Genomic DNA, 23,761 nt, shown 5'->3' with positions numbered 1-23,761 from the left:
TATAGGACTCAAAACGTCTGTGTGGAGACCCGAACCCAGGTTCATCTAATCTAAAATTTGTGTTTGATTCAAGTCGCTTTAAAATTATTGAGTATTTACTACCGTATCACTGAGTTACACAGATTGTTTTATCATCACATCCTTATGACATAGATACTCATTTCTCCATTTTACCGATGAGAAAAGTGAGGTTTAAGAGTTGAGGACTTGCAGGGCCCTCAGAGTGACCCTGGCAGCTGGAAGCTGACCCACGGCCCCGAACCGTGACCGTGCGTTGCCGCCGCCGGAGGCAGCCGAGGGCTTCCGCGGGGCGAGGTGGAGAGGACGCAGCGGAGGGCGCTGCCCAGCCCTGCGGTACCGGAGAGATTCGGAGAGCAGAAGGCATCCGGCATCTCCGGAGACGGGACAGCGACAGGGCAGTTCCAGAAGGTGGGCCCCAGGGGCGGTCTTGAGAGCGCCGACTGGTGGAGGGAGGGGGCCGGCGGGAATGGTTCAAAGGAGGGTGGGAAGGCGAGGAGGTATGGGTGGAGAGGCGGGTGACGCAGGAGGAACTGTAGCATAGAAAGGCCGGAGGATGGGGACCCCCTGGCTGCTCGTGCAGGAAGTCGTGCAGGAAGTCATGCAGACTCGAATAGGGTTCAGAGAAAATTCTAAACATATATTTAACAACTAATGTCATTTTTCTCTAATTATGAAAAATATAATACATTCTGATGTTAGTCAATTTGGGGAGAACAGAAAAACATGAAAGAGAAGATAAACATCATTCCTGCTGTCATTGCTCAGTAATAATGACTACTGGCTTTTTCATCCAAGTCTGTTATTGGCCCTAGGTAAAAAGTGAGGGAACCGAGGCTTAGCGTTTTAGTCCCTCGTGGCGGTTAGATCTTTGGACAACATGAAATGCACGGGTATGATGAGAAGAAGCCTGCAGGGTGTCTGCACAGTATCTGAGGACCACTGAGCGCAGGAGTAATTGCCACCTGCCATTGTGTCTTTTCTATAGATTAATCCTCGGCGATTTATATATTTTTATTTCATTGTAACTGGTATTATTTTATTTAGTTTTTCTCTTTGCTACTTGTATTTACGAATACAATTGTTTTTTTCTTATTGTGCTAAAATGTATATAACACAAATGCTTTAGTCAGCTCAGGCTGCTGTAACAAAAGACCTCAGACTGGCTGGATTAAACAACAGACATTTGTTTCTCACAGTTCTGGAGGCTGGAAGTCCAAGGTCAGGGTGCCGGCAGAATCAGTTCCTGGTGATGTCTCTCTTCCTGGTTTGCAGTCAGCCGCCTTCTCACTGTGTCCTCACCTGGCGGAAAAGGGGAGCAGGAAGCAAGCTCTCTGGTCTCCTCTTATAACGGCACTAATCCTGCCTTGAGGGCACCACCCTTGGGACCTGATCTAACCCTCCCAAAGGCCCACCTCCAAAACACCATCACACTGGGGGGTTATGGCTTCAACATATGAATTTTGAAGGACACAATTCAATCCATAGCAATATTTGCCATTTTACCATATTTAAGTGTACAATTCAGTGGTATTAGTTACTTCCACAGTGTTGTGGGGCCATCACCACTAATTCAAAACATCTTCATTACCCAAAAAGAAACTCTGCGCCCATTAAGCAAGAACTCCCCATTTCTTGCCTACCCAGCCCCAGGTAACCTCTAATGTACTTTCTGTCACTATGAATTTGTCAATTCTAGATATTTCATGTGAATGGAATCATACAATATTTGTACTTTTGCTTCTATCTCATTTCACTTAGCATAATATATTCAGATTCATCCATGTCACAGTGTGTATCAGAACTTCATTCCTTTTTATGGCTGAATAATATTCCATTGTATGTATATTTACCACAATTTTTTTTTCCATTCTTCTTTTGATGGACACTTGGATTGGTTCCACCTTTTGACTATTGTGAATAATGCTGCAATAAACATTGGTGTATAAATATCTGAGTCCTTGTTTTTAATTATTTTCAATATATACCTAGGAGTGAAATTGTTGGGTCATATGGTAATTCTCTGTTTCAGTTTTGAGGAACTGCCTATGTGTCCCAGCAGCTGCACAATTTTACATTCCCACCAGCAATGTTCGAATTTCTTAACATCTTCACCAACATTTATTTTCTGTTTTTTCAGTAATAGCCATCCTAATGGATGTGAACTGATTACTTGTTATGGCTTTGATTTGCATTTCCCTAATAGCTTGTGATGTGGAGCATCATTTCATGTGCTTATTTGCATTTGTATATATTTTTCTGGGAAATGTCTGTTCAAGTCTTTTTCTATTTTTGAGTTCAATTGTTTTTGTTTAGTTGTTGAATTGTAGTTCTTTCTGTATTCTGGATATGAACCCCTTATAAGATATATGATTTGCAGATATTTTCTCCCATCCTGTAGAATATCTTTTCACTTTCTTCTTAATGTCCTTTCATTTTGATGACATCCAGTTTATCTATTTTTTTTTCTTTGGTTGCCTGTGCTTTCGGTGTCATACTTAAGAAACTATTACCCAATCCAAGGCTATGAAGAGTTTCCCCTGTGTTTTTTTTCTGAGTTTTATGGTTTGGGCTCTTAAATTTATGTCTTTGATCCACTTAATTAAGGGCCCAACTTCATTGTTTTACATGTGGTTGTGTAGTTTTCCTGGCATTATTTGTTGAAGAGACTGATTTTCTTCATCAAATGGTTTTGGCACCCTTGTGACAAATCAATTGCCCATAGGTTAAAGGGTTTATTTCTGGACTTTCAATCTTATTCCATCAGTCTGTCTGTCCTTATGCAAGTACCACATGTTTTGATTATTCTAGCTTAGTGTTAAGAGTTGAAATTGGAAAGTGTACGTCCTCCAACTTTATTCTTTTTTAAGGTTGTTTTGGCTATTCAAGTCCTTTGAATTTTAGGATGGGTTTTACTATTTCGGCAAGAAACTCTGTTAGGATTTTGATATGGATTGCACTGAGCATCACTTTGAGTAGTATTGTCATCTTAACAATGTTAAGTCTTTCAATCCATAAACATGGAATATCTTCCCATTTATTTAGGTCTTGTAAAGTCTCTTTCAGCAGTGTTTTATAGTTTTCAGTGTACAAGTCCTATTTGTTGTTAGCACCTGTTGAGTCCATTCCAACTCCTAACAACTCTGTGTACAGCAGAACACAACCCTGCATGGTCTTTTTGTGTCATCTTCTCACCTTCTGGCACTATATCAGACAGTGCTTCACTGCCATTAATAGGGTTTTCATGGACAATTTTTTTCAGAAGTGGGTGGCCAAATCTTTCTTCCTACTCTATCTTAATCTAGAAGCTCTGCTTGAAATTTGTCCATCATGAGTGAGCCTGCTGGTATGTGAAATACTGGTGGCATAGCTTTCAACATCACTGCAACACACAGCCACCGTAGTACGACAACTGTCAGACAGGTGGTGTAGTTCCCTGACCGGGAAATGAACCCAGGCCGTGGTGGTGAGAGTGCCGAATCTTAGCAAGTCTTATTCCTCCTTGGATAAATTTACCTCTAAGTATTTTATTCTTTTTGATGCTATTGTAAATGAAATAGCTTTCTTAATTTCCTTTTTGAATTGTTCATTGCTACTGTATAGAAATAAACTTATTTTTGTGTGTTGATTTTGTATCCTGCAACTTTGTTGAATTCATTTATTAGCTATAAAAGGTTTTTGTAGAATCTTTAGGGTTTTCTACATATAAGATCATGTTGTCTGCAAATAAAAATAGTTTTCCTTTCCTTTTCTGTTTGGATGCCTTTCTCTTTTTCTTTTTTTTTCTTGCTAAATTGCTCTGGCTGGAATTTCCAGTACTATATAGAAGTCGTGAAAGTGGGCATCCTTGTCTTGTTCCTGATCTTAGAAGAATAGCTTCTGTTCTTTCATCATTGAGTGTGATGGTAGTTCTGGGTTTTGCATGTATGGCTTTTATTGTGTTGAGGTAGTTTCTTTCTACTCCTAGTTTAGTGAGTTTTTTTTTTTTTTTTTTTTTTTTTTATCATGAAAGGGTGTTGAATTTTGTGAAATGCTTTTTCTGCCTTGATTGAGATGATCGTATGATTTTTTTCCTTCATTCTGTTAATGTGGTATATTACATTAATTGATTTTTGTACATTGAAAAATCCTTTCATTCCAGGAATAAGTTCTATTTGGGCATGGTGTTTAATTCTTTTATTACATTAAATAGCATATTAGGTATTGAGTTTGGTTTGCTAGTACTTTGTTGACGGTTTCTGCATTTTCATAAGGGACAATTTTCTGTAGTTTCCTCTTCTAGTGTCTTCATCTGGCTTTGGTATCAGGGTAACAGTTGCTTCACAGAATGAGTTAAGACATGTTCCTACTTCTTCAATCTTTTGGAAGAGTTTGAGGATTGGTATTTTTCTTCTTTGTAATGTAAGCATTCACACATGAATTTTCCTCTTAGAACTGCTTTTGATGCCTCCCATGTGTTTTGGTATGTTGTGTTTCCATTTTCATTTGTATCAGGTATTTTCAAAGTTCCCTGGGATTTCTTCTTTGATCCATCAGTTAAGAGTGTTTTGTTAATTGCCACATATTTGTGAGTTTTCCTTCTATTAGTGATTTCTAGTTTCATTCCACTGTGGTCAGAAAGATAATTTGTATAATTTCAATCTTTAAAATGTATTTAAATGTATTAAGACTTTTTTGTGGGCTAATGTATGGTCTATCCTGGAGAATGGGCCGTATGTACTCGAGAAGAATCACACATCCTGCTGTTGTTGAGTAGAGTGCTCTGTGCATGTCTTTTAGGTCTAATAATTTATAGTTGTTCAAGTGCTCTATTTCCTTATTGATCATCTGCCTGGTTGTTCTATCCATTATTGAAAATAGGATATTGCATTCTTCAACTATTATTGTAGAACCATCTATTTCTCCCTTTGATTCTGACAAATTTCACTTTGTGGAACTCTGTTGTTAGGTGTATTTATGTTTATAAATTGCCATATCTTGTTCCCAGACTGGAACTTTCATTAATATATAATATCCTTCTTTGATTCTTATAAACTTTTTTGACTTAAAATCTATTTTGTGTGATAATGATATAGCCACCCCAGCTCTTTTTGGTTACTATTTGAATAAAATATTTTTTTCCAGCCTTTAAATTTTAACTTTTGTTGTCTTTGTATCTAAAGTCAGTTTCTTGTAGGGGGATCATTTTTTTTTAAATTTTAATTCATTCTGCCAATATCTGTCTTTTAATTGGAGAGTTTAAAATAATATTTTTAATGGCTACAAAGTACTTTTTCTATAAATCTACCCACATTTTTAAAAATATCACAAACTAGACATTTTGATTATTTCTGGGTTTTTTTTTTCTCTTTTGAACATAATATACTGAACATTCTTATATATAAATTTCTGTGGACATGAATTATTTAGGATGATTTTCTAGAAATAAAATTATTGGTTCAGGCTCCAAATAGCCAAAGCAATCGTGAGAAAAAAGAGCAAAGCTGGAGATATTATGTTTCCTGATTTCAAACAATTTTTTTATGGAGATATAATTGACATATAACGTTATATTACTTTCAGGTATACAATATAATGATTCAATATATGTATATACTGCAAAGTGATCACTACAATAAGTCTGGTAAACAGCCATCACCACACATAGTTACAAATTTTTTTTTTCTTTTTTCTTGTGTTGAGAACCTTTAAGATGTTCTCTCTTAGCAACTTTCAAATATACAATACAGTATTATTAACTATAGTCACCATGCTATACATTACATCTCCATGACTTATTTATTTTATAACTGGAAGTTTATACCTTTCGACCATCTTCACCCATTTCACCTGCCTCCCACCTCCCCACCCCTGGTAACCATCAGTCTGTTCTCTGTATCTATGAGTTTGGGGTTTATTTTCAGATTCCACATAGAAGTGAGATCATACAGTATTTGTGTTTGTCTGACTAATTTTGCTTAGCATAATGCACTCAAGGTCTATCCATTTTGTCACAAATGGCAGAATTTCCTTCCTTTTCATAGCTATAATATTCCATTGTGTGTGTATATATATATATACATATATATATATATCTGTGTGTGTGCATATACACACTCATATATATAATAACATTTTCTTTACCTATTCATCCATCAATGGAAATTTATGTTCTTTCCAAGTCTTGGCTGTTGTAAATAATGATGCAATGAACATGGGGGTACATATATCTTTTCAGAGACTTGAGATGCTTTTGCATTGGGGAATGCTTGCTACTCTTGTGAAATTAGCATACATCTTTTCAAATTACTGTTTTTGTGTTCTTTGGATAAATACCCAACAGTAGAATAGGTAGATCATATGATAATTCTATTCTTAATTTTTTGAGGAATCTCCATACTGTTTTCCACTGTGGCTGCAGCAATTTACATTTCTACCAGCAGTGTATGAGTGTTCCCTTTTTGCCACATCCTCTCCAATACTTGTTATTACTTGTCTTTTTAATAATAGCCATTCTGACAGGTGTAAGGTGATAATCTCATTGTAGTTTTGATTTGCATCTCCCTAATAATTAGTGATGTTGAACATCTTTTCATGTGCTTGTTGGCCATGTGTATATCTTCTTTGAGAAAATGTCTATTTAGATCCTTCGTTCATCTTTTGATCAGGTTGTTTTGTTTTTTGTTGTTGAGTTGTATGTGTTCTTTATATATTTTGGATATTAACCCTTTATTGGATATATGATTTGCAAATATCTTCTTCTAATTGGTAGGTTGTCTTGTCATTTTGCTGATGGTTTCTTTTGCTAAGGAGAAGCTTTTTAGTTTGATGTAGGCCAATTTGTTCATTTTTTATTTGGTTTCCCTTGCCTGAGGACACATATTCAAAAAAGATACTGCTAAGATTGATGTCAAAGAATGTACTGCCTGTGTTTTCTTCTAGGAGTTTAATGGTTTGGGGTCTTACATTCAAGTCTTTAATCCATTTTGAGTTAACTTTTGTGCATGGTGTGAGACAATGGTCTACTTTCATTCTTTTGCATGTGGATGTCCAGTTTTCCTAGTACCATTTATTGAAAGACTTTCTTTTCTCCATTGTATGTTTTTGGCTCCTTTGTCATAAATTAGTTGTCCATGTGTGGGTTTATTTCTGGGCTCTCAATTCAGTTCTACTGATTTGTGTGTTTCTTTTTCTGCCAATATCATGCTGTTTTAATTACTATAGCTTTGAGGTGTATTTTGAAATCAGGGAGTATGTTGCCTACAGGTTTGTTCTTTTTCCTCAGGATTGCTTTGGCTATTTGTGGTCTTTTGTTGTTCTATATAAATTTTAGGATTCTTTGTTCTATTTTCATAAAAAATGTCATTGGGATTCTCACTGGGATGGCACTGAATCTGTAGATTGCTTTAGGTAATATGGACATTTTAACTATGTTAATCCTTCCCATCTATGAGCATGGAATATCTTTCCATTTCTTTATGTCTTCTTCAATTTTTTTCAACAATGTCTTAAAGTTTTCAGTGTACAGATCTTTCACCTTGATTAAATTTATTCCTTGGTATTTTATTCTTTCTATTGTGATTGTAAGTGGGATGGTATTCTTGATATCTCTTTCTGCTAGTTCATTGTTAGTGTATAGAAATGCAACTGATTTTTGTATGTTGATTTTGTGCCCTGCAACTTTACTGCATTTGTTAATTATTTCTACTAGTATTTGGGTGGATTCTTAAGGGTTTTCTATATATAGAATCATGTCATTCACAAATAGTGATAATTTTCCTTTTCTTTTACAATTTAGTTTCTTTTTCTTGCCTAAGTTCTCTGGCTAAGACTTCTAATACTATATTGAATAAGAATGGTGAGAGTTGACATCCTTGTCTTCCTCCTGTTCTTAAAAGGATGAGTTTCAGTTTTTCACTGTTGAGAATGATGTTAGCAATGGGTCTTTCATATATGACCTTTATTATATTGAGGTTCTTTCCTTCTATAACCATTTTATTAAGAGCTTTTTTTAATCACAAATGGATGCTGAACCTTGTCAAATGTTTTCTCTGTGTCTATTGAGATGATCATGTGGTTTTTATTCTTCATTTTGTTAATGTGGTATATCACATCAATTGATTCATGGATGTTGAACCAACCCTGTGTCCCTGGAATAAATCCCACTGAATTGTGGTATACAATCCTTTTTCTGTTTTGTCATATTCAATATACTAATATTTTGTTGAGGAATTTTGCATCTATGTTCATCAGTGATATTGGCCTATAACTTTCCTTTTTGTGTTGTCCTTGTCTGGTTTTGGTATCAAGGTAAGGTTGGCCTTGTAAAATGAGTTAGGAAGTGTTCCTGCCTATTCAATTTTTGGAAGAGTTTGAGAAGGATAGGTATTAAATCTTCTTGAATGTTTGGTAGAATTCTCTGGGGAAGCCATCTGGTTTGGGTTTTTTTGATTTTTGGAGGTTTTTGATTACTGTTTCAATCTCGTTACTAGTGATTAGTCTATTCAGATTCTCTATTCCTTCTTGATTCAGTTTGGGGAGGTTGTATGGTTCTAAGAATTTATCCATTTCTTCTAGGTTATCCAATTTGTTGGCATATCCCTTTTCATAGTATGTTTTTATAATCTTGTATTTCGGTGGTATCTGTTGTTATTTCTCCTTTCATTTCTGATTTTATTTATTGAGACCTCTTTTTTTCTTAGGGAGTCTATTTGTCATTTTGTTTATCTTGTCAAAGAAGAAGATTTCAGTTTCATTGATCTTTTCCATTTTTTGTTTTTAGTCTCTATTTCATGTATTTCTGCTCTGATTTTTTATTATTTTCTTCCTGCTACTGACTTTGGGCTTAGTGTGTTCTTCATTTCCTTGTTGTTTTATGTGTAGTGTTAGATTGTTTATGTGATATTTTTCTTGTTATTTGAGGTAGGGCTGTATTGTTATATACTTCCCTTTTAGTATTGCTTTTGCTGCATCTCATAGGTATACTGTGTTTTCATTTTCATTTGTCTCCAGGTATTTTTTGATTTCACCTTTTATTTATTGATCCATTGAATTCAGTAGCATGTTGTTTAGTCTCCACATATTTGTGACTTCTCCAGCTTTCTTCTTGTAGTTAATGTCTAGTTTCATGCCATTGTAGTTAGAAAGTAATGCTTGCTATTATTTCAATCTTCTTAAATTTGTTAAGACTTGTTTTGTTTCCCAACATGTGGTCTATCTTTGTGAATGTTCCATATGCACTTGAGAAGAATATGTATTCTGCTGCTTTTGGATGGATTGCTCTGTATATATACCCATTAAGTCCATCTGGTTTAGTATTTCATTTAAGGCTGATGTTTCTTGTTGATTTTCTGTCTAGATGATCTATCCATTGATGTAAGTGATAAAGTCCCTTATTATTTATTGTGTTGCTGTCAATTTCTCCCTTCAGATCTGTTAATAGCTGCTTTATGTACTTTGGTACTCCTGTGTTAGATGCATATATATTAGCAAGTATTATGTCTTCTTGGTGCATTGTTCCCTTTATCATTATATAATGTCCATATTTGTCTCTTGTTATCTTTTTTGGTTTGAAGTCTATTTTGTCTGATACAAGTATAGCTATACCTGCTGTCTTCAGGTTGCCATTTTCTTGGAGTATCATCTTCCATCCCTTCATTTTGAGCTTCTGTTTGTCTTTAGAGCTGAGATGAGTCTCCTGGAGGCAGTGTATTGTTTTTAGGGTAATGTTTTTTAATTCTTCTAGCTGCTCTGTGTCTTTTGGTTAGTGAATTCAATCCATTTATATTTAGAGTGATTATTGGTATATGAGGAGTTAATACTGCCATTTTGTCTTTTGTCTTCTGGTTGTTCTATATTTCCATTGATTGTTTTTCCTTGCATTTCTGTCTGCCTTTTCAGTTTGGTGGTTTCCTGTGATGTGTTTCTCAGTTTCCTCTTTTTTTTTTTTTATGTTTTGTGACTCTGCTCTGAGTTTTGTTTTGTGGCTACATGACTTTTGTATAAAAGATCTCATCGATGAGATAGTCATTTTTCTGCTGATAGCATCTTTTTTCCACTTGCCTATGCAGTTCCGTCCTTTTCCCTTTCCTTTTCCACGTTTTTGTCTTCCATGTTGTGGATTCTAAATACACAGATTATTGTATTTTTCTTATAAAAATATCCATGTACCTCACAACGCAGTTGGAGGAGAATAGTCAAAAGATGGAGCTGTGTCTTGCCTTTCCACAAAGTCTAGAACTGCTAACACTGTTATGCATTTTTTTCTATTTTGGCTTATATTGCCTAGTCTTTGTTTATTTTATGTGGTTGGAGCATACACTTGTATCTAGATCCAACTTTATGTCTTTTTCTTTTAACAGTTTTCAGTCATATTGAAGTCCTAACTTTCTGTGTCTCTTTAAACTGTTAAAATAAGCCAATTCTCAGTCCTCTCTCTTCTTGCCATCAAAGCAAAGGCCTTTTCCGTCAGAAAGATAATTGTGACTCATCCTGAGGCCACAATGTTTCCTGTCTGGCTACAGCAGGGCTCAATGTGGTTTCTGGCAGCATAGTTAGTGCTATGAAATTCTCATGAAGCTTGGAAAGATTTCTAATAAGTCTACTCTTAAATCTTGGAATAACTCTAGGTAAACTAGCCTATTTTTCTTAAAAATTATATATTTTCCCTCTATCCAGTGGATCAATTTTCAAAAAATAAAAGAAAAAATGCTGAGTGTAAATTTTATCTATGTCCTGACATTGGCAGAAAGTCAGTGGGAACATGAACTTCAACCCCTACCTCACAGTAACGGGTGGCACCACTGGAATGGTATCAGAGGAGGCCAGCTAAAACTCAAGATGTAAATAAGATCCAGAGTCTCATAACATAATACCCACAATGTTCAGATTTCCACAAAAATCACTCTGTTGTTAGTGCTGTTGAGTCGATTCTGACTCTTAGCACCTTGTGTAAAGCAGAGCTGAACCCTGCCTGATCTTGTCGCACCATCCTCTCACCTTCAAGTGCTATATCAGACAATGCTCTGCTGCTATTCATAGGATTCTCTTGGACAATTTTTTGGAAGTGGGTGGCCAGGTCCTTCATCCTAGTCTATAAGCTCTCTGAAAAGTCCACCATGGGTGACCCTGTTGGTTTTTGAAATACTGGTGGCATAGCTTTAAGCAACACACAGACACTGCTGTATGACAACCGACAGATGAGTGGTATGGTTCCTTGACCAGGGAATGAACTTGGGCTGTGGCAGTGAGAGCACCAATTCTTAACCACTAGACCACCAGGGCTGGCTGAATCTCTAGTCATTCCAAAAGACAGGAAAATCTCAACCTGAATCAGGAAAGACAACAGCTACAAACACCAAGGCTACACAGACATTAGAATGATCTGACAAGGATTTTAAGGAACTCATCATAAAAATATTTCAAGAAGCAGTTATAAACATGATTGACATAAATGAAAAAACTGAAAATCTCAGCAAATAAATAAAGGTATAAAGAAGAACCAAATGAAAAATCTGGAACTGAAAAATACAATCAGCAACAACAACAACAACAAAAAAAAAACCCTTAACAGATGGGCTTAATAACAGACTAGAGATGACAAAGAAAAGAATCAGAGAACTTGAAGGCAGGACAATAAAAATTCCTCAATCTGAACAACAGAGAGAAAACAAAGTGAAAAGAATGAGCATAGCCTCGGCAACCTGTGGGACTATAACCAAAGATGTAAAACTTGTGTTATCAGACTTTTAGAGAGAGAGGACAAAGGGTGGGGCTGAAAAAATACTCCAAGAAACAATGGCTGAAAATTCCCCCAAATTGGCAAAAAACATAAATCTAGAGATTCAAGAAGCTGAGTGAACCCCAAACAAGATAAATGCAAGACAATTTATGCCAAGACATGTCAATGACATTTCTGAAATGTAAAGGCAAAAAAAATCTTGAAAGCAGTGAGAGAAAAATGACATGTATGAGAATAAAACAATTCAAATGACAGTGAATTTCTCATCAGAAATGATGGGGGCCAAAAGGAAGGGGCACAACAATTTTCAAGCTCTGAAAGTAAAGAACTGTGAACCTAGAATTCTACATAGTGAAAATATCCTTCAGAAATGAAGGGGAAATAAAAACTTACTCAAATGAAGGAAAACTAAGAGAATCTGTTGCCAGCAAACCGACCCTAAAAGAATGGCCAACAGAAGTTTGCTAAACAGGAAGTAAATAATAAAAGAAGGAATATTGAAACATCAGGAAGGAAGAAAGAGTAACTCAAAGAGTAAAAATATAGGTAAATGCAAGAGACTTTCCTTGTCTTATTGAGGGTTCTAAATTATGCTTGTTAGTTAAGGAAAATTTGAACCTTGTCTGATGTAGTTCTTAATAAATGTAGAGGAAATATTTAAGACAATTATAGTGTAAACAAGGAATGGTGAAAGGAAGTAAGGATTCTATACTACACTAGAACTGGTAAAGTGTCAACACCAACAGACTATGATAAGTTATGTTTTTATAACACAACATCTACAGCAACCATTAAAAAAGCTATACAAAACAATATACTCAATGCCACTATAGACAAATCAAAATGGAATGCTAAAAAAGTTCAAGCAACTTACACGAGGTCAGGAAAAAGAAAACAGAGAAACAAACAACAAAAAGAACAAACATAAAATAAATAATAATATGGAAGACAGGCCCTAACATATCAATAATTACACTAAATGTAAATGATCTAAATCAATAACGTAAAAAAATATATTAATTGCTCAAAAAATCAATTATTGTCTTAATGGAAGCAAGCAATTTTCCAACGCACAATTATTTGCTATGATCGTCATTTTTAGATAGTTATTATTGTATCCAAAAATATGTAAAAGCCTGTATACATAAAAACAAACCAATAAAAAATTAGTGGCTATGTGAGATAAATAGGTCGCATATAAAATCAAATTTAGAAGACCTGGGTTTCAAGGTTTTGTTCTTTCCAAGTCTAAAATTCTATGATTTTAGATGACACGAAGGTAGACAAATACTGCTGTAAACAAAAATACATACAATTCCAAAGGTTCACATTGAGATTCCTGCACGTGTGCTAATTGGGACATTTCCCCCACGTTTACCGTTGATCCTTTATTTACAACACACTTAGAGCCTGGGAAAAGCACAGCTAGACTCAGATAATGAGGCTTTGCTAAAATTCCTGGAGAAATTCATGGGTCAGAGGTGGGGGCATATAGGATGCACGTTTTGAAGGGTGGAGCATCAGCTGATGGTTCTCACAGAAATGTGGAACTTGTGCTTTTGCTTGAAGAGATTTGAGGGACACAGTGGTTCCGCAGATATTCCTGTAGTGCACTGGATGTGCATTGTGGTTTCTTCCCCTTAATGAATGATGAGACACACACACCTAACTTCGGCACTCAGGATTTTGTCAATAAATAGCAGTAAATGTTAAAAATGAAATAAAGCAAAATAAAATGCTCCAGAACAACTTGCTCACCATGTGAAAGAACCCAACGTTAATCTTTTCATGAAGTCTAAAGGACTCATTTGTATTATGAGTCATTTTCTGAGCTTATCATTTTTTATCAGCATTATATGAAACTTTGTCTAGTTAAATGAAACCTACTAATTCATATTTTATTTTTAAAAGATAAAGAACAGCATTCTTGGATCTGAGGTCATGTGAAAGCTCCACCAACTGAGGTTGGGGAGAATTGTGCACTTGTGAGTCACTGCCACTCCCGCAGTGTGTGGACACGGGCCAGGCAGGGCCAGGTGTCCTGACTTCCAGTCCACTAATCAGGATGTTCCTGACGACTGGGTGGAGTGGCGACTGCAGGGAAGATGCGGAAGCAGGCTGTTGCTGATGAGCGCCCAGGAGGGCTGCATTGTCTGTTTTTGCTTCTAGTTTACCTCCAGCCTCCTCATCAGGGCACATGTAGAAATAGTTCTGTTCAGAGTTTAATGAATTTTCACATGAGCCGAAATTTGGTGACCCATTTTAAGAAAATGGAACTAGGTAATAGTATTTGTTAATAGTAACGTAATTCAGGACATCATTGACAACTGCCCACATATGACGTTAAACCGAAGCTTTATATGCTTTTCAGTGTTATCATCCTGATGCATGTTAAAAATCCATACTCCAGTGGCACTTGTCTCTTGTTTTCTGACAGCTAGTTTGCCAGTTGTTAAAGGAGACTTACAGGTCTGCTCTCAATGGTTTGCCATTGAAGGAACATAGAAGGAAAATGATTCCATCCTCATGCCTATATACTTTTATTTTTTTCAAGTTCCTATTTTGCTGAAGAACTAAAAATATTTTAGTGACAAGGAGCTAAAAGGATTTTTCTCATTTGTTTTAGTTTATGAGATAGCAGCAAGAACAAGTTTTCAAAACAACTTGACCAGAGTCACCAGCCTGTCGTCAACAGCTCCACATTGCAACTCAAGTTTGAACCTTGAAGACGTGAACAGGCCCTTGCTTGCCGTTATCCAGAGCCTTCTTCTTGGATCACAGCCAAAAACTAGGGTGTTAGGTGGACACAGATTGTGATGGTCCTGGATGGGATTCAGAATTAAATGAAAGGCTTAGAAAGTTAAAGTAGCAGGTGATATTTTCTAAATGACTGCAACAATGTGCTCATCTCACATGCTCTCCCAGTGTGACTTCAGCACTCCTTTCAAGGAAAGCTGGGGTTTAAGTCCTTTCCCCTTGAATTTGGGTGGGGACTTGTGACTGTCCCAACTAAGAGAGTATGGTAGAAGTGATGGTAGGTTATGAATATAACTTCTGCCTGGCTTGTGGTTTTGGGACATTGCTCTGGAGAAACCCAGACTAGGTCCTACAGAGAGATGGCATGAAGAGGAGCTGAGGCCTCTAGCCTCCAGCCAGAACCTTCACCAGACATAAATAAACATGGCTTCATATGATTCCAGTCCCCAGCGAGGCCCCAGGCGTGTGGAGTCATCTCTGCTGTGCTCTGTCCAAATTCTATGGGCATAATAAAAGGTTATTTTATGCCAATAAACTTTGTGGTGATTTGTTATTCAGTCCAAGTAATTAAAAGAGTGAAAAAATACAGACACAGTTTTGTTCATTGATGAAAATGTATTTAAAATTTTCAAGGGGGCCTAAATAAAAACAGTTTTAGAGGGACTGACACTCATTCGTCTGTCCACCTGCTGACAAAGCTTCTACCTGTGTCTGCTGTGAGTCAAGCACTGCTATAGGCACTGAGAGCACAGCTGAAAACACCAGCTCCTGCCCTCAGGAAGCAACAAGCTTTGAGGGGAAGAGAAGCAAACAGACCCTGAAACACAGGGTATGGTGTGGGTGGTCAGTGCAGAGGAGAGACTGGAGCCCGGGGCTGGAGGGCGGGGCCTCACTGTGTGTGCCAGCGGCTCCGCGGAGGTATTTTCATCTCTGTGTGTGGCTCTGTTAAGGTCACTGTGAAGGTGAGTAGCCAATACCCCAATACCAGACATCTAATAGTTTGCACAGGGTAGCAGCCACATTCATAGAGTGGTTTAAAACCTTAGAATTAAAAGATCTTTCTAACTCTAAGTCAAAATCCGGAATCCAAAAAAGACAAGTTTTGCTATATAAAAAACAAAACTTCTACACGGTTAATAAAAATGCTAAGTAGTGTCAAAAGAAAAATAAAGAGGTCAATCACTCTAACATAGAGAGGGATTCTAAGAGTTAAGAAATAAAAGCCAAAGAAAAATAAAGATATGAATAGACACTTTATTGGGAAAAAAATTAAATGACCTTAAATCTATGAAAATGTGGTTAACCTCATTCACAATAAGAGAAATTCTAATGAAAATTATGCTGACATACGTTATCTGAGCTATTAGACTGGCAAAAATCCAAAAGTTTGACAATACATGTTTTTGGTAAGGCTATGGAGAAACAAAAGATTAAACCCCCCAAGTGCCCATTTATAAGACAAGAGAAAGAACCTCTAAGAGGTAAATAGGAAAGGCAGTCCAGAGAAGAGATGAAGAAGGAGCTGCCATAAAACCAAGACAGGAGCCGGCAGTGTGCACAGAGTCCAGACAGAAGAATATCCAGGGGACAGGAGCTTGCTTGGGCTGGCTGGCAGGTGCCATCAGAGCCTGAACCATGCACTTATAATTTTCAATGATTATTTTTTTCCATCTGGGGAGGCCTGGCTACAGAGGATGACCAAAGAAATCAGATCAATTGTCTGGTGCCATCTGCTTATACTCTTTTATTTACTGTCTGAAAGTTATTTTTGGTTTGTGTCGAATCAGTATATATACAAAATATGTAAAAGTGAGATGGTACTATTTGTGTCCTTTGTCCCACTGCCCACTACGCTTTTTTTTCTCCTCCTCTTCTCCCCAAAGCCCCCCAGTACATAGTTGTATATTCTAGCTGTGAGTGCCTCTGGTTGTGCTTTTTCGTCTTTTGCCCACTACTCTTGAGTGTCAACTTTCTTTTTTTTTTAATTTTTATTTTTTTCGGATGTACATCATATTTCAAATTCTGGATACATTACATCATGTTCACCATCCAAACACTAATAATAGTGCATCCCCTCACATGTGAGCCTAATCACCCCTTTTGCCCTCCCCCCTCCCCCCTTCCCCAATGGTAACCACCAGTCCAATCTCCAATGCTATGTAGTTTGGGTTTTTTTGTCGTTTTTATCTTCTACTTATGAGTGAGATCATACAGTATTTGACTTTCTCCCTCTGACTTATTTCACTCAGCATAATACCCTCAAGGACCATCCACGTTGTCACAAATGGCTGGATTTTGTCATTTCTTATGGCTGAGTAGTTGTCCATCGTGTATAAACACCACATCTTCGTTATCCATTCGTCCCTTGATGGGCACCTGGGTTGCTTCCATGTCTTGGCTATTGTGTATAATGCCGCAATGAACATAGGGGTGCAAGTATCTGTATGCCTTTGTGTTTTCAAGTTCTTTGGATAAATACCCAGCAGTGGGATAGCTGGATCATAGGGTAGATCTATCCTTAATTTTCTGAGGATACTCCATACTGCTTTCCATAGTGGCAGCACCAGTTTGCACTGCCACCAGCAGTGAACAAGAGTTCCCTTCTCTCCACACCCTCTCCAACATTTGTTGTTTCCTGTCTTGTTCATTATAGCCATTCTGACCGGACTGAGGTGATACCCTCATTGTAGTTTTGATTTGCATTTCCCTGATAGCTAATGATGTTGAGCATCTTTTCATATGCCTGTTGGCCATCTGTATATCTTCTTTGGAGAAATCTCTGTTCAGATCTTTCGCCCATTTTCTAATTGGATTGTTGCCACATGCAAAAGAATGAAAGTAGACCATTCCCTTAAACCATGCACAAAAATCAACTCAAAATGGATTAAAGACTTGAATGTAAGACCCGAAACCACGAGACTTCTAGAAGAAAACATAGGCAGTACGCTCTATGACATTGGTCTGAGCAGCATATTTTCAAGTCCCATGTCTGACCGGGCAAGAGAAACAAAAGGAAAAATGAACAAATGGGACTACATCAAACTAAAAAGCTTCTGCACAGCAAAGGAAACCATCAACAAAACGAAAAGACAACCTAACAATTGGGAGAAGATATTTGCAAACCACATATCAGATAAGGGGTTAATATCCAAAATATACAAAGAACTCATACAGCTCAACGACAAAAAAAACCCAACAATCCAATTAGAGTGTCAACTTTCTATGCAATGTGTTTATTCTGCTGTTGCTTGATGTTTTACATTTATTTCTTGACTTCTTGCTAAGGAAGATTAAGATTTAGTTTTCTTATTCCACTCACACATACATTCCTCTCTCTCCATCCTTCTGATGTAAACTCTTTTTTCTTTTGGTTAAGTCAATATTCCTTGGGTTTTATTTTTATTATGTTACACAGGAGCCATGTAATATTTGATCTTTCATTTTCTTCTTGTGCATCTTTAACTCTCCTTCAAGGTAACAACCGTCTTGCAGCCATGCATACATACCTGTGGGTGCCCACCACGAACGTATGCCGGCCGCAGACAGTTCTCCAAAACTATCAGATGATGTTTTAGACTCATCTTTTCTCTTAGAGAAATTTCTTCCATTCTTTGTGTTCTTGTAATCAATACTTTTCTTTTTCATTGACTGTCATTTTAGTGGGGATTTGAAATAAAGAAGATGTATATTTTCAATCTACATTAGTTTACTTGAAGTCTTCTTTAAAATGGACTAAGAATCGTGTTGCTGAACAATACAATGAGACTGATACCATTTATGAAAAAATACACACAAAAGGATATATTGTTTTTTGGTAAACGAACTAAAACAATCATCTATAGTGAGGCCTGAAAAATTCAAAGTCAGGAACATCAAGAAATAATCCCTTGATACTAGTTTCTCCCACTCCTTTTCTAATAATTGTCAAATTCAAGCACACAGTTAAAAAGTCCAAAGAATACCAAGAGGATAAAAAAGTGGATCTTCCTCTCCCGTCAGATGGAAGCACCCATCTCTGTGGGATCCATCTCTTCTAGCAGTTTGTCAACTTAGGAAAAAGAGGCACTGCAAAGGAAAAGGAGAGCACTTATTTGGGGTCTTAGAATTGCAACTCGGGGAAGATACCTTCAAGGAGCAGCCAGAAGTGTCCCTCCTGAGGAGTACAAGCCAGGAGTTTTATTAACAGAAAGGACAGCCCAGAACTATCCCCTCAGCTGTTTGTTAGGGAGGGTCAATTTATGTTACAGTTCATTGGCTTACTCACGGACACCTTGTTGTTACCAGAAAAAGTGTATTTCTGCACAGTCCTTCAGCAAGTCCTTTCTCAGCAAATGACTCCCTTTTGCTAAGTCAGCAAGGTCAGCACAGTTTCATATTTTGAACAAGAAGGAGTCGAGGGTACAAAGTGGAGTCACTGTTGTCAACTCGTTTCACATTTCCCATCTTGCTCATGATTTTTCCAGAAGAAAACATCGACAGAGCAGCACTCGTCCTTGGAGGCTGGAGTGGCTTGATTACCCGCTCGGCTTCCACTCAGTCCTTCAGCGGGAGGTCTTGTGAAAGAGTCAATAGCAATCTCCTCTAAATCTTCTGATCCATAAAATTCTTCCTGATGACAACGTCTAACACGGTCATCCACATAAACACAAGCTGTGCGGTTGAGTGGGTTACAGTAGAGGTTGCAATTTTTTAGTAAACACTTGGTTAACATAATGATGCATATTATTAACAACAATCATCTAAATCACATTAGAGTGTATAGTTACAAACATTCAATGGAAAATAACCTAAACTTCTTCCAGTTCCATTAATATTTTTGAAACAGAGGGCAAGGTTTTTGGTCAGTATCCAAATCTGAGTAAGGAGTATTCTCTTACGAGTAAGAGGTACACAGTGGAAGGTAGTAACATCGAGGGCCTGTTTCCTAGAGGGAAGCTTGTAGGTGGATTCAAAAAGCCCAAAGGAGAAGCCAGCATTTTGACCAGATAAACTTCTCCATCCTTGTGAGGATAGTGGCCAAGCCACTAATTCAGGCATATCATGCTGTAGCACAGATCCAGCAATCAGTGAGTGTGGAATCAGAAAGTTTCTGCAGTGTAGGAACAAAAGGGTGTGATAAGGCATGACAGTAATGAGGTTATGAGGAAAGATAAAAGGCCAACCTGAGAGCCAAAATTACCCCTAATAGCAAAAGCCATTATAAGAAGAACTTAAAGAAAGGTGGTTTGATATGTTGACTAAGCACGAGATTCAATTCATAAGGCAATAACCAACATAACATCAGTGAGTTCTTCTGATTTCATAGAGTTTTACCAGCACCTAAGAATTCCTACTGTGTGCATTAAGCAAAAAGCATTAAGATACCCGACAAATAGCCCGAATACTTCAATCCAGCAATCCTTCGTGTGCAGCCTCCCAAAGGATCTGTGGGATGCTTTCTAGGTTAAGATGCCAAACATAAAACCATACTTGGAGTTCTTCACTTTGTGTAAAGAGATCCACAAGAAGGAGCACAAAGGTACAAGTTACAAATGGAGTCATGCGCTTTTAGTACACAGAAGAGTAGATAAGAGTTCCCCCAGTAGGATGATTAAGAGAAAATTACAAAGAGAAGAACAAATTATTCTATGAGAAAGGACAGAAAATATACAGGCCTGGTCCAGAAACTTGGGAAAGCTGTCTGCTCAGCTCTCATCCACTTCATTTCCTGGAAATCTTACTTCCAGGTCACCAGTTGGTGTGCAGGCCCCATCAGGGTTGGTGATTTCTTTAGATATGACACGTGAATCTGAGTCTACTCCCTGAAGTTTGGCAATGCAAGCATTGGTTAACAGGACCTGATCAGGTCCCTTCTAGCGAGATTGGAGGGACTCTTTCTAATGATGTCTTTTCCACTAGACAAAAGCTCTGGGCAGCAGATTACAATGTCTGGTCTCCCAGGAGCACATTGTGGAAGATATCGTTCTACCAAAGCATGATTATTCTCTATGGATTTGGTTAGGGCTTTGAAGTATTGAAAAAACTTGAAGTGTATCCCCTTTTATCTGCTGTGTGTCAAAGCAAGCAGGGGCAAGGTGCTCTGGGCATCCTGTTATACAGAGAACAGATTCTTATTGAGTGTATGCAAATACATATATTGTTATGAGAATAATGTTTATTAAGAGCTTCAGAACTCTGGAAGGGAAGGGAACCCTTGTTCACTGCTGGTGGGAGTGCAAACTGGTGCAGCCACTATGGAAAGCAGGTTGGAGTATCCTCAGAAAATTAAGGATAGATCTATCATATGATCCAGCTATCCTACTGCTGGGTATTTATCCAAAGAACTTGAAAACACAAAGGCATAAAGATACTTGCACCTCTATGTTTATTGCGGCATTATACACAATAGCCAAGACATGGAAGCAACCTAGGTGCCCATCAAGGGACGAATGGATAAAGAAGATGTGGTATTTATACACGATGGACTACTACTCAGCCATAAGAAATGACAAAATCCAACCATTTGTGACAACGTGGATGGACCTTGAGGGTATTATGCTGAGTGAAATAAGTCACAGGGAGAAAGTCAGGTACCATATGATCTCAATCATAAGTAGAAGATAAAAACAATGACAAAAAAACACATAGCATTGGAGATTGGATTGCAGGTTACCATAGGGGAAGGGCGGGAGGGCAAAAGGGGTGATGAGGCTCACATGTGAGGTGACGGACTATAATTAGTTTTCGGGTGGTGAACACGATGTAATCTACACAGAATTCGAAATATGATATACATCCGAAAATTGAAAAAAAAAGAACTCTGGAAGGATCGAGTAGGGAGACAAAGATAAATGTTTTAACCTTTGTTGCCAAGATACACTTTATCAAATTGCCGTAAGTTATAGATAGCTTAAAGGAGAGGAGAAAAAGGGGTCCTTTAAATCTGGAAAACAAAACATCAAAGCAATCAGTGTCCTATTAAGATTTTAGAAATTTTCACCCAGTTCAGTCTTATAATCCTGAAGTTATAAAACCTGTATTCCAGAGTACTTGTCAAAGTCTTTTCTATGAATCTCTTTGAAGATGAAACACTTTTGCAGGCACAATTTTTGCCAAAGCATCAGAGTAAAACAATAACTGTTTATAAACTACAAAAGACTAAAAAATGTCCATTATTAAAGTTCTGCTGAGAGTTCACTATAACGCAATTGACCAAAGAGTTTGGTTATTTTTGTGCCATACACCTTTTTAAGATAATAATTGGAATTATGATTGATAACATTTTATTAGAACATATCATATTTCCAGGAATTTTACATAATTTCTGGAATACTTATGGCATATACCAAAACAGACACAATGTAAAGAAGGTTTAGTAGTACTCCTTATTTAACAAACTTCCCATGCAATTTCACGTATCAAATAAGCCTAATTATTCTAATATCTCTCAGGTCAAAAAGACTTTATTTAGAGTTTGATTTTGGGGAAGTTTATCAAAAAATAGAAAAGTTTTTAAACATTTGATTTTTATGATTTTTTATGAAATAGTACTTAATTATCCATTTAACGAAAGTGACAAAGAGATTTTAAGGTGAATACAGATTACATAGTTGTAAGCAAAATGGAGTTCTTTTAATATTGAGAAAATTCAGTTTTTCTAAGTATCAAAGATCTGATAAAGACAAAACACAGAATGTTTTTTTCTAGACAGATTACATTATAGGTAAAGAAATTTTATTATAATTTATTGTTAAATGCAGATCAGTAATCTGAGACGACTTTGTCTTTCAATAGAGAAAAACCAAATTCTAATTTTCACCAGTGGACTCTTCTTTTTCTTGGTGAGGAAGATTGGCCCTGAGCTGACATCTATGCCAATCTTCCTCTATTTTGTATGTTGGATGCCACCACAGCATGGCTTGATGACCAGTGTATATGTCTGTTCCCAGGATCCAAACCGAACTCACACCAGTGACCCTGGCCACTGAAGCTCAGATCCTGAACTTAACCACTACACCACTGGGCTGCCCCCTGCACCCGTGTCCTCGATATTAAAATTCATTTTTAAGTAAATTCATTTTAATCTTAGCCAGCTTGACTACGTATTAAAAGATCTTTTTAAAGATTTCTTTTTGGGCCTCTCTTCGGTGCTTGCCACCACCCCCATTTTGTCAGTAGAGGCAGGAGGCGGAGGTCGGGTTGGGAAGCTGAGGTGGTTGGAAGCTAGCTCATGGGTGCTCATGGGCTTTGCTCCTTCTGTGTCTGTCTCTCCCTGGAAGGGGAGGGAGCTTCCACACGGAGCAGGAGCCGCCACCATAGTCCCGAGTGAGCTTGAAGTCGCTAGAACTTCTCTCAAACTTGTGTGCTGAGGAGACTCAGATGTTGGCCTCAGCTCCTAGGGTGGACTTAGCAGATTGGCCTGTGAAAACTTCTGTACTGAGATAAAGGCAAGGATCCATGAGAAAGGAACATCCGATATCCTGGGCTTGGCAGGGAGGGAGAGGACAGCAGGTGGAAATCCTGCAAGCTGAAAAGCAGCCTGACAGGTGACAAAGAAGCTGAAGATGGGTGATGGGGAGAGCGTAACCTTCCAGCCCCTCAATCTGGAAGTGTTAGGAAGAACCAACAACAGTGTGACAGACAGAAGACCAAGGATCATAACTCCCAGATGAAGATCGCTCATAAGAAAAAAGAAAGAGCACATACTTATAACTCAGCATCAGCTGCATGGCCATGCAAATGGAGGCAAGAACCAAAATTTTTCAAGTAATCAAAATTGAACTCTAGCTTACAAGTCCCAGCTTACTTTTTAAGTCTTAAACTAGTCAGAACTACGCTGAAGTCAGATTTAGTGAGCTGTGGTCACCAAGTATTCTTCCTAAACCGCTGAGCCACTGGGTTCCTTTCCTTTAATCCTTCTGATATGGTAATAACGACATTTCAACATAAAATCTTACTTAAAGTACAAGTACAAAATAAGGTAAAGTACTAATGTTTAAATTTAGTTATGTTTAAGGGTAGTTGTCAGTTGCTTCAGACCAAGTTCACCAGGGAATTAATCTATTTGTGTAGAACTGCTAATTAATGTAGAAAACATAATTAGACCTCATCTTCCTTGTGTTGTGTTGTGTGCACCGTGACGTAATGGCAGCGTCAGGACAACTTAAAATGGCTGAATATCGCCAGCTGTGCTTGATACCAAGTGTTCTCGAGAAGGTAACTCAAGTGAAACCAGCCAAGTTTAGATCTGAAGAATGGTAAAGAAATCAGCTTTTTCTATTGCTTGTT

General features: G+C 37.5%; 2 long non-coding RNA genes and 1 pseudogene across 4 annotated transcripts in view; 2 read left to right on the top strand and 1 right to left on the bottom strand.

The window, feature by feature from the left end:
• The first annotated feature begins 297 nt into the window (after positions 1–297).
• LOC139076723 (uncharacterized) lies at positions 298–1,968 on the top strand. The gene is made up of 2 exons (XR_011528616.1): positions 298–429; positions 1,218–1,968. It is a non-coding gene; the product is annotated as an uncharacterized lncRNA (long non-coding RNA).
• Positions 640–23,761, bottom strand: part of LOC139076722 (uncharacterized) — a 63,081-nt gene continuing 39,959 nt past the window's right edge. The window contains exon 4 of one of the 3 annotated variants that reach the window (XR_011528613.1): positions 640–1,320. This is a non-coding gene — a long non-coding RNA (uncharacterized lncRNA). Of the gene's footprint in view, positions 1,321–9,863; positions 14,560–17,701; positions 19,584–23,761 lie in introns of those variants that run through there. The other 2 variants (XR_011528615.1, XR_011528614.1) reach the window with 2 other exon arrangements.
• On the top strand, positions 19,943–23,465 carry LOC103567670 (proline-rich nuclear receptor coactivator 2-like; annotated as a pseudogene).

This window comes from Equus przewalskii, chromosome 17, assembly GCF_037783145.1.
Source record: "Equus przewalskii isolate Varuska chromosome 17, EquPr2, whole genome shotgun sequence".
Taxonomy (NCBI): domain Eukaryota; kingdom Metazoa; phylum Chordata; class Mammalia; order Perissodactyla; family Equidae; genus Equus; species Equus przewalskii.
The sequence above is the reverse complement of the archived record's forward strand: the minus strand, read 5'-3'. Positions and strand labels throughout refer to the sequence as shown.